Raw genomic sequence first — 14,128 nt, 5'->3', positions numbered from 1 at the left:
ATTATTATATAAAAGATGTGTGTAAGATGCTACGCTGACAGTCTGTGCGTTTTGGCTTGACCTTATCACGCTAATTATGCGGTTAGCAACACAGAAATACGTGCTTTGTCTTCCACACTGACAGTCTCTGTGCTGTGGATTACATTGTTTACGTGGGTACTTTTTGTTCACCTGTCCGTTCTCATCCTCCTGCTATCCTAGTTCCTGTAGTTAGTTTGTGTGTTTACCGTCCTGGTCTCCTTAGTCATCACTGCCCTTCCCTTGTTGTATGTATTATGGACCCTGTTTTGTTGTCATGTTGTTTTTATTCCATTAAACCACCTTTTTTGTACCTGCACCTGGGTCAGCCATCTTGAGTCCAACCCCAGTTCTCCCTCACCCTCCTGGTGAGGGGGACTGAACCATAACAGGAAGATGGAGAGAAGAAAGAAGATGACTGGATTGTGCCCGGACTTATCTGGGTCTGTGTCTCATCATATTATTGATTCTTAATGTCAGCTGACACTGGATGGTATTTCATGGACATTTGCCCTGTTAAATGTCAGTACGGTCTCAGTTTAAGGCCTCTGACTGAGAATAAAGGATCAGAAGAACAAGTGATAATGGTCAAGAAGTTAAAGATGATGACTTTTTCCCCCTTGGTTTCCTTTGCTAACAAGCTTGCATCTTGACTTCTTTCCAATCAGTTACAGTAACATTTTACTCAGTTTCATTGCTGAGAGTCCAACAAGTCAAGCAACAAGCAGGGTTTTGGATCATTCTCATCTTTAAACCAAGTATCTTATCCATTTATGTGAAGAACTTAGTCCCATTTGAATGGATGCATGTCATAGAAACAGTCAGTACTGAGCAAATTGCTGCTTGGCACATGAAAATGAGGAGAGGAAGATGACAAACCATGAGCTGGGGCTGCCTTCTATTGTAATGCACGCTGACTGACAAATAAAATATAATAAAATAAAAACAAAGGCTCAACTAGATGAGTCCCAGTCGACTGACAGGTCTCTCAACTAATGACTAGACTATTTGAGGATTAAGGGACGGCCCTAATACACCGTCAGACTGTGAAGTGACAGTATTGTACTGTATGTCTAAGCTATATTTTCCTCATTGATTTATTATCAAGAATGCGTTCATTCTGTTTGTGAAAACAAAAGCTCCCACTAAACTAAACTTGCATAAAAATAAAACTTTGGCACTAAAATGATCCAAGCAGAAAGGGGAAGTTCCTTGTAGAAGACTGGAACATTATATACAACAATTTTTGATTAAGTTTTTCAAGCAAAATAAACTTTAAAAGCCAAACATTCTCTAGTTTCAGTCTTTAAAATGAGAAGATTTGCTAGTTTTCTTATCACTGTAAACTTAAAATCTTTGGAGTTTAGACTGTTGGACAGACAAAAGACACAAAGACATCAGCTTTGCATCCGCTGCAATATGCACGTTTCATTATTTTTTCAGCATTTTACAAATCGGCAAAAAAAATTCACAAATTTTTCAATAATAGAAAATAATTATTTGCAGCCCTCAGACAAATAAACAGTAAATAAACACTAGATAATGTCAGTAAAGTGCCCACTGAGCAGAAGAAATGAGTAGAGGTAAAAACATCCTCTGGTATTTTATTCTGATATTGACTTGAATTGAATGTCAGAACACTCAATAACACAGGCAATCAGGACTGGTCCCTGTGCTCGGAGTAGTCATCAGAACCTGCCCGACCGTCCTGTCTGTCTGTCTGTCTGTCTGCAGGAACTTCCTGAGTGGAAAGCTTCAGGGTGACACAGCAGAAGAAGCCATAAAAACCAGCCTGCCTGTTCAGAGATCACCTGGGGACACAGTGGCTCACAACTTGTATAAACTCGGTCACTGAAAACTCACACATACACATAATAAAATCCATGGCCAGAGAACCTCTCACATGGACAGAGAAATACTGTGAAACCTCAGGCTAATGATACAAATGTTAGGAACAGCCAGTAAAATAAAAATAAGCAAAAAGGTGGAACAGACATTAACGGTGGACAAGTAGAGAGAAGAGAGCAGGAAATAAAGGGCAGATAGAGTCTGGGTCTGAAGGGACGGGGCATGACGGTAATTTAATAGAGCACTCCTGAGAGACACGATTATGTAATAAGTCAATAAGTCATTACCGCTTCAGTCTCCTTGAGTTCAAATGCAATCACACACTGTTTTATCCTTATTATACCTGAGCTGGTGAACCTGCATTGCCTCTACTCATTTGTCACACAAAGTCAAGAGCAAAAGTTAACTATATCCAGTCACAAATGTGAACTTCATGATGATGCTCCAGGAAAATCTCAAATCATTAGGGCTCATCATTGGGGGTGAGTGTCTGAACAGCATTTCATGCCAATCCATCCAGTAGTTGCACTCACTGAAGTGGCACAGCGAAATTCAACACGGCTGTGCCATGGTTTATTAGACAACAGCAAATACAAAAAAAAAACCCTAATGAATGAGCGGTTATATAACTGAAAAAGAACCTATTTAATGTGCAAATGAAATTACTGACAAAATCTTTTTCATTAGGACTTTGTGTAATTAGTCACAATCAGAAAAATCATTTACCTTGTAACCTTTAGAGCTAATTCTCCAGTGTATTTTCTACCATTTAATACCAAAAGGCTGTAATTTTGTAATAAAATCTAGTTGATTTTTATTCCCCACCAGGATGTTATGACTCTCTTGGATACCAAATTGCAGCTCCACCATTTAAATAATAAGAGGAACAGTGAAGAAGACGAGGATGAACGCAGGACTGAGACCATCAAGAATCTTGTTCAGGATTAATTTATAACAAAAGGTCACAAAAAATAGGAAGTGATCTGGACCACACCATCAACCTCAGTCTAACTTCAGTACAGTAACATTCATAACGTTGAGACAGTTGTACGTATGTTTCCGATAAATCACGTTCCTTTCAGTCAGGCCACCACCCACCAGCACAGACAGCTCCACATCTCTCTCACCTGAGAACAGTGCAGCCTCTTACCTCATGCTTTATTTCACACTTGCCATATATATTTTTTATAACACCTCCAACGACTGCATTAACAACCACCTTGGTCCCTTTAGTTCAGGTTGTCCAGGACAAAGTCCAAGGCCAGAGCTGCTTAACATTATCATAGTAAGATGGTTATATTGGCCAACACCTCAAAGCGTAAGAATAAACAATAAACAAGCATTTAACACAATCCTCCTCCTCCTCTTGTTTTTTATTACCAGTTTGCTCTCAGTGAAAAAGTAATAAATGGCTGTGGATTGATTCCAGTGAACTGAAAAGTTTTATTGCCATTGTAGTGCAGTGGAAGACAGCAAGATAACAAATATTAATTCAGAACTTGTGCAATCAGACAAACCTTGGCAGAATCTTTGGTTAATGCCAAACTTCATCACTGTGGTCATGTCCAGAAAATAGTTTTCAACCTCAGCTGCCAACCAGCAAACAGTCGCTTCCCCTTTAATACAGTCTGGAAAAGATGCACCAACTGGCTGGTGAAATATAAAGTTAGAAAACTATGAGGGGGATATGCTACCACACACACACACACACACACAAACTAAATATACATAACCAAAAAACTAAATGTTTATCGCCTTTCAAAACACCTTTTTGGAACTGGCCTCTGCCACCTCCTATGGTTAACTCCACCACAGCCAGCAGATGCTAAGCAGCGTCTGTAGAAGCTATGAGCATGTAGGTCACAGACGTGCCTGTACATCCCTGTAGCTGCTCATTAATGACAGTGGAAACTGCTATCAGGGATGGTTGAACAGCCAGAGATGAGACTCTGACAGCAAACACAGCAGTGGAGAGTTCAGTTGGCATTTAGTGATGGCTGAGGTTAAGGTGCGTATTAGATGTGTCCTCACAAAGATAGCTGTACAAATGTTTGTGTGTGTATCTGTGCACCCACGCCTGATATAATGTATGCCCAAGTCTGTTGTCTCAACATGTGGTTATGCAACAGTCTATCATTAAGTAATAAGCCAAGAGTGTGTGTTTAGATTTCTGTGTGTATACCTGCATTTATTTTGTGTTTGCTTCGCTTGATTTTTTTGCTCTGTGTAATTTTTTTTAAGTTAGCATTTTTTCTGTGCGATATTCAGTGTGTGTGTGTGTGTACACGTGCACATCTTTTTATTGTGGTGCCATTATTCTGGGAGTCTTAAGTACGCAATTCCTGGCACAGTGGCAACACCGAGCTGATAAACTGACTTGACCTCAGAGACAGCCGTAAACCATCTATCTACAATGCGACTATCTGCTTTTAACTAAATTAAATCCTGGAAACTTGGAACAATAAAAAGACAAAAACGTTCTGTGGCTGTCTTTACCAGGAAAGATTTCTTATGAAACAACAGAGGAAGGTCAGATTTGGTCATGATGCTCTTGTGATAAGTTGATCTTCACCTGTGGCCAAAGCCTGACCTCACAGGCCCTGACCTCATGCTTAAACACAACCAGAAATAATATCTGAACAATGATTCGTCCAGCTCTTGACATAAAGGACTAGTTTATGACTGCTGACATCATAAAGATCCCTACATAAACACTTTCCAGCAGGTTGTACAGTAGAGGAATATCTAACAGGTATTTTTCTCAGGACTCCGGGTCAAACCAGTGGGCTCAGATAAAAATAGGAATCATTACCTGAGCTCATCAGAAGTGCTCTGGTTAGGCTGGCAGGCTGACTCATTCCAGCGGGTCAGTAGCGAGACACCACTCACTGGGCCTTGAAGTAAACACACTCAGCGATGCAAAGCAAGCGATTAGGATGCAACTTGACCCTTTGACCCCTCTAGACTATTACCTCTTGAATACTGAGATGAGTATGGAAAACCAGTTCTTTTATGGGTCTACTTTCTGAAAGTCTGAACTCCAGAGAGATTATGTACGCCTCCAGGACAGCTCTGCCTCCGACAGAGTTTACATAACTACAACCACATCCTTGGATGCTCTACCACTGTTCAACACATTCCAAGACTTTTGTGATGAAAGTCACTCTTTTTACAAATACACCAAACCAACTTCTCAAGAATTACAAGACACAGAGCACTTGCGTCAGTTTGTTGCATTGAAATTAGTTTCACAAGAAGGTGGAAAGTTCATTAACCAACTAAGTAACAGAGCGCCTGCTTCACATTACTGGCTAAAATAAAGGGACAGTGGAACAAAGTAGTCCAAAACAGAAGTTTTTCCTCATTGAAGCCATGCAAATTTATTGAAAATTGAATTATATTTGTCACTTGGTCTCATTCCATCTGCCAGAAAGTGGTTTTCCAAACAAAATATTTTAGTGCCTCAGCTGTGTTGAAAACAAAATCATAAAATAAAGAGCAATAATTCCATATACTACTTCATGAAGCTCCTCACTGGGGGAATAATAATCTCTAATTTTAGAGAGAAAATAGCTGCACAGGATCAGAACAATAAAGCAAGTTCCCTCCTTTCAACTTCCCACCCGTAATGATGTTCATTTCAAACAAGCAAAACTGTCGATCTTTTATTTATAACCAAACTGGCTCTCGGGTCACAGATATCCCACTGTTAAATCAGAAGATTAATTCACCATACAGTAGCTAATATATTAGCTGATGACAGTAATCTCTCCCAGGGAACAGTGTGGGATGGGAACCATGTCCTCTTAAATCATCTCCTATTGGAGCTCTGCTAAAAATAAGGCATTCCACAGAGCGCCTCAGTCCGGTTCACATATGGCAGGATGCCGATGGGATGCTGCAGGGAAACAAGGCATGCTGGTTGGAGGAGGAATATCACTTAATGGATGTTTTTAATCCAAAACCTGGCTGAAGTACTGCACCTATTAAGGCTTAATTTACTTTGAATTAAACCACAACCTTTTAAGAGAAACTGAATAGTCTGTGTATTAATGCAGATAATTAGCTCAGCAGTTAAGAGCAAATGGAGGAGAATCTGAGTCCAGAGTCGTTTTGGTTATGTTCAGCTGTTGGTCCGAAGAAGCTTCATCAACCATTTAAAACATCAGTGAGCTTGTCTGATGCTCTGGTCCACATGACACATCTGCATAGACACACACACAGGCCTTTACTTGTAGACACTTCATCTCAGCTTTACTCAACCTCTGCCTACGGGTACAGAGGTGGCGTGAGCTGAATGCTAAGTTCAACCTGCTAACGTGCTCACCATGACAGTCTGCTGATGTTTAGCCCGTATAACATTTACTATTTTCCTCATCTTAGTTAGCATTTTAGCATGCTAGCATTGGATGATAGGAACAAAACATAAGGTACAGCTGAGGCTGATAGGAATATCAGTCGTTTTACAGGTGTGTGGGAATAAACCAAAGCACTGGACAAATAAAGAACCTGACCTGAGGATGATGCTGTAAAATCATGATCAAAGTGACTACAGTTCACGAATGAGAATCCAGTGCACATCCAATAAATGCTGAGATCTGTCTCTCAAAACCAGCACACAAACATGTAGATAGCAGAAGTAAATAAGGTCAAAATGTTGAATATGTGGCCACAAAATATGAATCGGAATTTGTCCATAGCCTTAAATAATACAGGTAGCTTTGGACAAAATCTGTAAAATCCACAAGCCATTCAAACTGCCAGACCTCTAGTTTCTTCCACCGCACTTGGTTATGTGATCTATCTGTGATCACATGTACAGTATGTGGATCCATCACTGTCCTGTGACCTGCTTGACACTGTTGGGCCCTTTCTTTTAATAGTGATGATCTTGTTATTTACCTTCATCTGACTGCTGCAGCCCATGAAAGACAAACTCAGCCAGAGCTCCAACTAAAACTAAAGACACCCTCTGATTTTCCAGCAAGCCAGGTCATGAGTTCTCACCAACCTCACACCCTAAGGTAAATACTGGGGCCGTTTGCAGATGGGCGTTCGTGGACTGATGGTGAAGCATCAGCTCCGGAATGCTGTGGTCTCTCCGTCTCTCTGTCACTGGTCTCCCTCCTTCTGAGGGTCCTACAGAGACACCACCTCTCCTCTGGCTCACTCCTTCCTTGGACTGATCTGACTTCTCCCAAGTCCTCCCTCTCTATTCAAGAGTGAGAGTTGTCGTGGGTGGTGACTGTTCACTCTCTTCTCAGATGAAGTGAAAGTCCAGCTGGTGCATCAGGCACATGGTTGGCCCTTCCAGGCAAGCTGCACTAGCCCTGAACACAACTAGGAAGTTTTCTCTTTATGCTGTGATGCTTTCCATTCAGCTCTTAACCTTTGCCTTCTATCTGCCTACTTTATTCTGCCTGCCCTTATTTTATGTTTCCCTTTTTGCTAAAACCGTCTCCTTTTCCCTTGTTTCCCTCCACATTGCCTGTGGAGTGAATGGAGACTGGTTTCCAGCTGAGCTGAACAAAGGGGCCAAAGTAAGCGACAGAAAAGACACAGGCAATCAGAAGACCCAGCTGTGATAAACTGCCACCAGAGCTGTGCGGGTTACAGAACTGGGGGTGCTACAGCAAGAGCAAACACAAACATGGCTGTTCAAAGTTTAGATCAGTGGTTCCTAATCTCTTTTGCTACTGATCCCCAAATGCACGTGACCGGCTTGTCAGACAGCGCAGGCAGGCCAAGCAGGTTTAAGTATTCAGCAAGAAAAAAGGCAAGTATTAGAGAAAGGTCAGATTCATCTGTGGGTGTCCTGAGCCCCAGAACAGGAATCGCTAATTTAGGTTGTCCAATCACGATTCATGACTTTTGGTGTCCTTTAAACAAAAAGCACAGTTCAGTAATCATTTGCTGCCCTCTGTTTTAAACTCTGTGCCAATTTCACAGGCAGTGGGCATAGGGTTTTAGACACAGACAAAAACAAACAAAGAGCAAACAAGTTAAATCAGACACCTCTCTGTGATAAAATATCAGACCTATTTGCCGACTCGGTTTGAAACCACTTCTCTCAGCGAGTGTCTTTTGCTTTCCCCTCCAGCCTCCTTCACACAGACGCACAAAAGCAAACATTTGGAAGGAGTTTCTGTTGAGCAGGGCCAGAGGAGCCGAGGAGGGGGTGGCTGAAGAAGAATGAAGCCAGGTGGCAGAGGACTGCTTCTCAGCACACTGTGCTCGTCTGCCTGCCGGGCGCACCATCCAGGACTTGGCTAAATATTCTTTATGTGCACAACCTGGAAACCAGCTGCAGTAGCAGCACTTTGCCAGCAACATATATACTGATGCACTGAGATGTTCTGCCTTCAATGTAAACACAACCTGGGATTCCTCACTTCACTGTGGAATTGCACTTGTAGTGAGAGCGGTGTGGGCACCCGGCACAAGTCCAAAGCTAAATATTAAGGGCAAACCACAAGAAGGTACAGGTTGATAAACAGGGGTACACTGCTTTAGACATCGCCTTAATCTTTCGATTTCATGACAATCAAATTCAAAAAGCTTCCCATTAGTTGCTTTTGCTGCCATTTATTTCATGCTGCCTGTATTCTGCTGCTGTCTTGTGTAAGTATATATATATTAATACACTTAAATGCTCAACTTCTACTTTTATCTCAAATTCAGAAGCTCATTTCCTGCTACTATTCAACACTGAAACTATGTGAATGATTTTAACTTGATATTAATACACTTAAATGCTCAACTTCAAATTCAGAAGCTCATTTTCTGCTACCTTTCAACACTGAAACTACAGTATGTGAATGATTTTAACTTAGATTCTTCTTTTAATTGTCAATTAAAATACCTGCTTTTTGTGTGAACAGTGGAGAAACAGTTGAAAATCATTCTGGAGAAACGGGAACCTACAAATGTACAAAAGTTACCCATTTTAATTTTATTTCATTTACATCTGATCTTGTTCACCAAAAAACAGGACTTGAAAGAACCCTGTGAAGTAAATAACACATTCAGAATATTCAGCGCAAATTGTCAGTGTCTGTGGATGTTTTACAGCACGTTTAAAGCCTTACGTTCAGACAGACACACACTTACAGCTGGCAGAGTTCTGAGCTGCACTATTAAGATTCCAACATGTACATTTACTGTAGCTGAGAAATTTTTAATTAGAAAGAAACTGCTACAGTGGCATCTTAGCCTGCTTTTGGACCACCTTTATCTCTCCCTTGGTCAGAAAACTGATCGAGCTCCACAAAACTGTATGAGTCTTAATTGAAAGTAGACTTTACTGCACTTGATTCTGGGGAGCTGATGATTCAGTCTCTTGTTCGTGTTTGTCGCCTTGCAGGGATGGAAATAATCAAAGTCATTCATCAGAGTGCAGAGAGAAAACCTGGACATTCTCTGCATCAGCAGTCAAATTTCACTCTTGTAAAAACTCCAAACACTACCATTCACTGTGCACCAAGGAACATCTACAAGGGACCTAATTTTCTCTAATACGTGCATTTAGATGCATGCATTAGAGTGCAACATTTAAGAGTACCTGTGTGTGTGTGTAGAGTTGGATACACCCACACTACACACTTTCACACACACAACTTAACAACAATTTAATAATCCCTTTGCCTCCTTTGTTAATGTCTGTTGTCTCATCTTCTATGTTATGTCCTTTGTCCTGTAAATGTGTTATTTTGTGTTGAGGTAAAATAAATGAAGAGTCCCTCTGGTCATCTACAGAATAAATGCATTTATCCTGAGCATAAAGAGATCTGATGTTTCACCTCCCTGTGCCTGTGTTGGTGCTGGTCTTCAACCAGGATAAGGTATTTATAAGCCATGGTATCTAGCATGGACTTTCTCCCTTCATGTACTATGACTTCCTGCTCCAAGCGCCAAATACACAAATAGATACTTTATTGAAAACCTTGTGTGTGTTTGGTTGTGTGAATGAGAACAGGCTAGTGTACCATGTCAAATGACAATGTCAAAGAAGTTAAGTCACTGCAGTCCTGCAACACTGAGCAGCATGATCAAAAATAAATGGCATCCTGCCCCAGTTCCTCTGACACAACAGACAGATGCACTTTACCTCCCTTTTTGCTAGTTATCAGGCCATTCAATGGTCAGTTATCCCTTGTTATCTGACCATAGTAATGCTTCAGCAGGTCCCTACTCCACCTGCTACGAGGTTCAGTACAGTAGGTTGTTATCATGCCTTTGCTGTCATGGTTATAATAATAATAATAATAAACATGGAGCGTTTCTGCTCGATAAACCTTTACAAACTATGTGGTTGTGGTTAGAAAAACCTGTTTTTTTTTAGAAGGAAAGGCCTGTTTTCTGACCCATCAATGTCTATATTACATCACCTCATCTCTTACTTTGCTGGTTTCTTATTTACTACAGCCACTAGAAACCACCTAATTTCCACACCTGTTGATACCCTTGCTGCCCAGGGCCTGCATTTCCTGAAGGTATATAATAGAGCTCATCCACATTAAATAGGTTACATTTAAAAATTATTCTTTTCTCTCCAGTTTGACCTTCAGTCCTCACTAGTTTTCTCACCCCAAAAATGAGCTTTTCCAAAATGGTCTCCACAGGGGATAAATCTAAAAACTAAAAACGAAAGTATGTTCATATAAACAACATCATTTTGAATTCGGAAAAAAATAATGTGAAGAAGGCAGAGAGCAGGAGGGGGCTTAACTGAGGTTTAATGAGCTGAAACTCAGCAGAATAACTGGGCGAAGGCTGAGAAAAATAGAAACCAAAACATTTACAATTTGATGGCAACTGAAGGCGATCGTGTGATATGATCAACAGTCTCAACACTGCCAGTAAATAAACCTTGGGGTGAGATTATCTTGTCAAAAGTTGCAGTCTTTTTGTTGGGAAGCTCAGCCATGTAGAAACATTGCCAGTAATGCAAGTTAGAGATAGGCTATTATTCTGGGGAGGATTTAAAGAGGTCAAATTTATAGTTACTGAAAGAAAATATCAGTGAAAGTACACAGACGTTTACTCTCGACACCTCTATGATGATGTCTGTATTATATCAACACATAAAGCTGGAATAAGTCACACCACTAATGCATCTCTGGTCACATTACACTTCCGGGTTGCAAGGGAGAGCAGACGTTTACTGCTCCTGTCTGTTCTACGATTTTTCACATCTTCTACATTTTCAAGTCTTTGAACAAATTCTACAACTATTAAAATGCCTCCAAGAGGGAAAAGAGCTAATAAATCAGTAGCAAACGAGGATGTTGTAGCAGAAGAGGATTATATTTCAGCGGCGCAAGTAACAGAGATGTTGAGTCAGCAGAAGCAGATGTACACCGCACTGTTGAGCCAACAACAAGACAACTTCAAAGGTTTTGTGCAACTACTTATGGAGACAAATAACAAGAGACTCGACGACATGACCAGAGAAATACAGGAGATAAAAACGAGTTTGCAGTTTACCCAGCTCACTTGCTTAAAATCCTCTTTTTCATCATCATAATTCATCCATCCTATTTCAATTTTTCTGTTTTTCTTCATAACACTCTGTCTTTGAGGTGGTTGGGAATGGTCCCCTTCCTGTGTGCTGCTGCCTCCTTCATCGCAATGTTTTCTTTTGGATAATTTTGTTTTCAGGCGCTGCAAAAGCTTTGATTTCCGAGTGTTCGAGTGTTGTGGCCGCTTTCTTTCCTCCTACAAAATCGTAACGCTGCAATGCGGTCACCATATGATGGCAAGTAGGTTTTTAATTCTTCATCTGTCATCAGCAGTATGGTGCTGGCATCAATCTAAACATGGACAATGAAACAGTTTGAAAAAGGTCTCCACTATGTAATTAAGATGTTTGAAATATTTTTCATTTGCATTTAAATACCTTCTCATGTTCCAGGGTCTCTATGGTTTCCTCAGGAACATTTCTCTGTCTCAAGAAGTCACTTAGGTCATCCATGCTGTGAGCATGCATTATAAGGAAACTTGTCATGGTCTATCATCCATTCTAGGAAGACAGGAAGGTTGCCTCCCAATATTCTGCACACAGGGTTCATCTCTGACCATACTAGGCCTTAACTAGGATTCTAAGTATTAATTATATAACCACTTACATGAGCCCGTTGTCCACCTCACATGAACTTAATAAACCCATAATCACTCAGCTCTCCCTTACACGAGCTAGTACCAAATAAGGTCTATATTGAGCTACATACTGCTCCATTACATATTTCCTCTGGAATAGGGTTTATTTTTTTTCACCACTACAGAAACCCTTTAAAATTATCGCAAGGAGCCTCTGCTCTTTAAAGTACATGACTATAAGGAAACAATTACACATCAGTACAATAAAGAAGTTACCTGGAAAATGTGTGCTGGTCGACATAATGCAATTTTATATAACGTTAATACATTCACCGATAAATGTGGCTGATAAATGTACCCCACTCCACATGTAAACGGGTCTGAGCCACATCTAAAGCCCTACTGTTACTGTTACACACTAGGTCTATTTTGCAGACCAGCATCTGCTGCGTTAGCAACTAGCGTTAATTGAACACAATTACACTGCATTTGTATACGTCGGCACAATACCTTCATGTTGCTCTCATGTAGCCGGGCATGAGAGGGCTGTTGTCCATTTTGAGTGAATTCCAATGGCTGTTTGTTATCCAGTGCACGCTACGCTACGGTAAAGGGTGCTGCAGCTCTCTGTCTCCACGCCAAAAACAACTAAACAGGAAGAAGAATAACTACTTCCGGTAGACAGGCCTACGTCAAGATACTTTGAGCTATGTAGGAATTTCGACATAGATAAGTCGGAATTTCGATTTAGCTATCTAGTTATTCCGACTTAGCTAAGTTGAAATTCTGACATAGCTAAATTGGAATTTCTACTTAGATTCACTTAAGTCATTATTTCTACTTAGCTAAGTCGGAATTTCGACTTAGCTATGTCAGAATTTCGACTTAGCTAAGTCGGAGTAACTGGCGGGAATGGGCTTCCATAGAAAACAGTCAAAGTCAGCTTTGCAAGTTTTCTTTAGATACCCTGATAACTGTCTCCTGATGAAGAACACTGAGGTTTCCTACAAAATCTAACTGGTGGTTCCTTTGCCCCAGAACTATTTTACCACCCAACTCCAAAAAGGTTTCTTTAAAAGGAAACGAGGTGTGTGTTTAAAGGGTCAGGGCTGCTCTTCACACCCGTCTCTCCCAGTAAGAGCCCCAGTCTGTGCTGGTTAAACCAGTCTAGTATAAACTGTTCTCAGAGAGCCATGTTAACACTAAAATGCCTCTCAGACATTTATAAAAAAATACCAGCACAGAGTTTAGCGCTTGACTCCTACATAAATGTCAACCAGATTTGTGCACCCTTTTTTAGGATGTTACTGTAGATTCAGTCATTAATATTATAATTTTTAATAAACATTTTGGTGCTAGTGAAGGAAAACAGGAGAATGAGAATCAAGGCTACATAATAATGCTGACAGGTATCCTATCATGGTCACTGCCCCTTCATCATCCCAACTCAGCCTCACAAAGGCTTCAAGTCTTCACCCTTTGTAAACAAATTTGTATTTTCTGGCTCCTTTTTTTCCTCACAGTTCAGCAAAAACACATCATACAGGTCTAAACTCCTATTTAGAGACTTGCTCCATCCCAGTTCTGCATGGTCTGAAGAAACACACAACTCCTGGGAGACGATGAAGCCTATAGTCATTTGTGATCATCAGATCAAGTCTTTTTCATTTTTTCATCCATGTTACAATTTTCTGCCGTATATGAGCATTTAAGCCTCACAGAGCCTACTCCCAGTGTGGTCAGTGTTAGGACACTGCTGCCACCTGTGACTTGACTTTTTTCTGCATTACAGGAGGCGAGTTTGGATCTGTGGATGCATGCCCTTGTTTCAATCACAATTTGTGTGTGTGGCCTGACTGCTGGCTACAGGTGTGCAGCCTTCAGAACGATATTCACACACTCTTCAGTGTCTTTGATGTAGAGCAGCTGAGCAACACGCTGTAGGATTACTGTGATATTTCATTTGCCCGGAGGACTCTCATTTCTCAACACACACACAGTTAAATCCATTTCTGATGTTACAGACATCTGGGACATGTAGTCAGATTTAGTAACATGGGAATGCAGCTGCTAGCTTTTACATGATTTTATTGATTTTGATTCCATTTCTAACCCTGCTTTTGATTATCCATCCATTATCTATACTGCTCATCCTGGCGAGGGC

The 14,128-nt window shown here is 40.7% G+C and overlaps 1 protein-coding gene and 1 long non-coding RNA gene across 5 annotated transcripts in view; both read right to left on the bottom strand.

Moving 5' to 3' along the window:
* The window catches only part of htr4 (5-hydroxytryptamine receptor 4), a 141,204-nt gene that overhangs the window by 117,456 nt on the left and 9,620 nt on the right, over positions 1–14,128 (bottom strand). The window lies entirely within an intron of this gene.
* LOC109956718 (uncharacterized) lies at positions 11,363–12,593 on the bottom strand. Its single transcript, XR_002274454.1, has 3 exons — positions 12,475–12,593; positions 11,765–11,840; positions 11,363–11,678 (listed from the first exon to the last, which is right to left on the bottom strand). It is a non-coding gene; the product is annotated as an uncharacterized LOC109956718 (long non-coding RNA).

Source organism: Monopterus albus, unplaced genomic scaffold, assembly GCF_001952655.1.
Source record: "Monopterus albus unplaced genomic scaffold, M_albus_1.0 scaffold21.1, whole genome shotgun sequence".
Classification (NCBI taxonomy): domain Eukaryota; kingdom Metazoa; phylum Chordata; class Actinopteri; order Synbranchiformes; family Synbranchidae; genus Monopterus; species Monopterus albus.
Note: the sequence above shows the minus strand (reverse complement) of the source record. Positions and strands in the feature narration are given on the sequence as shown.